Raw genomic sequence first — 3,289 nt, forward strand, 5'->3', positions numbered from 1 at the left:
AGAAAGGAAATATTATAGAAGAATGCACATTTGAAACCATTCAAAGATGATGTGCTGGAAAATCAGCATCCTTTTGAAGTTGTGAGAAATGATTCATTTAGAGTCTGATGATATGATGTAATTGAAGTTTGTAGTACACACACACTAATGTAAGATGGTTAAATTTCATGCATGTCGATGAGGTCAGGAAAGGTGCTATATATAACATCTTAGAAAGATTGTCTTTAAGGTGCTATATATATATAACATCTTAGGAAGATTGTCTTTAAGGTTCTATATATAACATTGTAGGAAGATTGTCTTTAAGGCTTTATATATAACATCTTAGTAAGATTGTCTTTAAGGTGGTATATATAACAATTTAAGAAAATTGTCTTTAAGGTGCTATATATAAGATCTTAGAAAGATTGTCTTTAAGGTGCTATATATAACATCTTAGTAAGATTGTGTTTAAGGTGACATATATAACATCTTAGTAAGATTGTGTTTAAGGTGCTATATATAACATCTTAGTAAGATTGTGTTTAAGGTGACATATATAACATCTTAGTAAGATTGTCTTTAAGGTGACATATATAGCACCTTAAGAACATTGTGTTTAAGGTGATATATATAGCACCTTAAGAAGATTGTGTTTAAGGTGCTACATATAACATTTTAGAAAGATTGTGTTTTGCTTAGCCAAGAAGAATTCGCTGAAGACTCAATCAACACAGACTCCAGTATCAATGTCCACCAAATCCAACCCCTCAACATCCAGTGGTAGCTGTCAAACATCCAGCCAAGAGTCCTAAACTCGAATTACCAAGAATGACAGAAGTATTCAGACAGAAGAGCAATCCACCGATGACTTCCGCGGATTTCTTCGGGCATCCAAGCAGTCCTAGTCGCCTCTCGTCCGCCAAGACTTTGATTGGTTCCACTTCTTCCACCGCCGGTGAAGTCTCAAGTTCCGATGTATTTTGTGAACAAGACTTTCATCGACCTTCCATCATTCTGGCCTATTTTAAAATGTTTTATTGTACCCATTTTACTAATACTCGTGTTTTCTTCTTCCAGATTCTTCCGGATACAGTCCGTCCAATCTTTTTCGGTGCCTTGGCCGTGAAAGTAAGGTTTCTCTAGGTATTCTCGTTCCCACCCTCCTCCCCCACCAGCAAAATTTTCTTTGAACGTTGGATTCTTCGATGCCAGACCTGAAAGGTCCGTTCCGCGAAATTTTAAATATATTTTAATCTTTAAATATAGCTTTTGTTATTTCTGGCTAAAGTAAGTGATATTTCATATTTAACGTATCAAATGGCACCGTGATTGTTCATTATATATATATGAACGACAGGCATGAACTTGATGTATTAAGCATTTTGTATCGAATAATGATGATCTACAGCTTCAAGGAAATTGGTTGGGTGTGATGTTGATGAACTGGTTAAACCTATATACACGTTTTTGATATCAGATTTGAGCCATGCTGTCAATAAATCCCATTTATTTCAACTAATAATTCATCTTAATATAAATCACTGCTTTTTCGCGTGAAACAACAGAAAATGACAACGTATAAATACCATAATGGAACAACTTTATTAGACAAAAGGAAGAACAGAAACTGAGAACTACTAAAACTACAAACGATGCATGGTTGTCTCCTGATTTCTTTCCATCATTCAGGAGCTTCGTAAGCTGGACAAGGTCGTTATTCCATAGTTTCCCACCCCTATAAATACACAAGTAAAGAAAGCTGTAAAAAAACAAAGTTAACCTACCTTTAGTTTTTGGTGTCAGACCCTATAAAGCTAGGTATGTTTTCCTTTGTAACTTTAAACAGTTTAAAAATGCACCATCTGATTAGAGCATCGTAATTTGTGTTCAGAAGTCTAAAGGTTTTTACCTACATCGTATTGAAAATGTGATATATCAAAAAGAAATTATTACTTTTTTTATAATGTATAGATCATAGATTAAATGATTTAATCTCTGAGCAACAAATTGCATTTTTTTTAGGTGTATTGGAAAACAAACGAGTGAGATTGTTTAAACTGTCGTATCATAGAAGACATCTATGAACTTACTAACTTCTTTATTAGTGACATCGAAGCGTCTTCTGAATTTGTAATAAAATGTTAATACGAAGTAAAAAGTAGTGCAGAGATCTTTCCAATAACTAAAGAGCTTGAAAACTGTGGTTAGTTTGACTATAGCTCAATGAAAAATGCTCCTCTTGTAAAATATTTACCTGTAAGTATATCTGTAATGATACATTAGCTAAAGGTAATGTGTAATTATGATTATACTAATAATATATATTAATAAAATTTTATAGTTGAAACAATTATCAAAATAAATTATGAAGAAACGTTAGCTTCTCTCGGGTAACTAAAACGTCTTTTTATTCAGATTATGTTAGTAAAAGCTTATAAAAGAAAGAGTTTTACTAAAGGCTTCTATATACTTTAAAGTTAAATATATATTTGTGTAAAATATTACTTACCTTATGCTTTAGGAGGAGGTTCAATTTTGATGCCACAGGCCTATAAGGTAATTAAACTTGGATTAAATAAATATCTAGAAATAAATATTTGTTTATTAACAACTCAGAAGGAGATTTTACAAAAGATTTCGCATGCGATTTGAAACAATCAAAATCATTTATCTAAACTTTTCTTACATACCATAGAGATGCGAAGATCCATACAATTTTGGTAAAGTTGGACCTGGAAAACAACAACACTCTTGTTAACAAGTACAGTTTAGTGCCATAACAGTATTACATTAATTAAATAACAGGTAAGTAATACTATTAATGGTGTTTTATACAGGAACAGAATAAGAAACTTAAGGAACAAATAATTAGTAATATAAACGGTGTTTTATGCAGACACAGAATTAGAAACTTAAGGAGCAAGTAATTAATAATATAAACGATGTTTTGTACAGGAACAGAATTAGAAACTTAAGGAACAAGTAATTAATAATATAAACGATGTTTTATACAGGAACAGAATTAGAAACTTAAAGAGCAAGTAATTAATAATATAAACGGTATTTTATACAGGAACAGAATTAGAAACTTAAGGAACAAGTAATTAATAATAAAAAACGGTATTTTATACAGGAACAGAATTAGAAACTTAAGGAACAAGTAATTAATAATAAAAAATGGTGTTTTATACTGGAACAGAATTAGAAACTTAAGGAACAAGTAATTAATAATAAAAAATGGTGTTTTATACAGGAACAGAATTAGAAACTTAAAGAACAAGTAATTAATAATAAAAAATGGTGTTTT

At 31.0% G+C, this 3,289-nt stretch overlaps 1 long non-coding RNA gene across 1 annotated transcript; it reads right to left on the reverse strand.

The window, feature by feature from the left end:
• Positions 1-1,565: 1,565 nt before the first annotated feature.
• Positions 1,566-2,722, reverse strand: LOC106477230. Its single transcript, XR_001291973.2, has 3 exons — positions 2,673-2,722; positions 2,492-2,531; positions 1,566-1,717 (listed from the first exon to the last, which is right to left on the reverse strand). It is a non-coding gene; the product is annotated as an uncharacterized LOC106477230 (long non-coding RNA).
• Between the last annotated feature and the right edge of the window lie 567 nt (positions 2,723-3,289).

The sequence above is a fragment of the Limulus polyphemus genome, unplaced genomic scaffold, assembly GCF_000517525.1.
Source record: "Limulus polyphemus unplaced genomic scaffold, Limulus_polyphemus-2.1.2 Scaffold13490, whole genome shotgun sequence".
Taxonomy (NCBI): domain Eukaryota; kingdom Metazoa; phylum Arthropoda; class Merostomata; order Xiphosura; family Limulidae; genus Limulus; species Limulus polyphemus.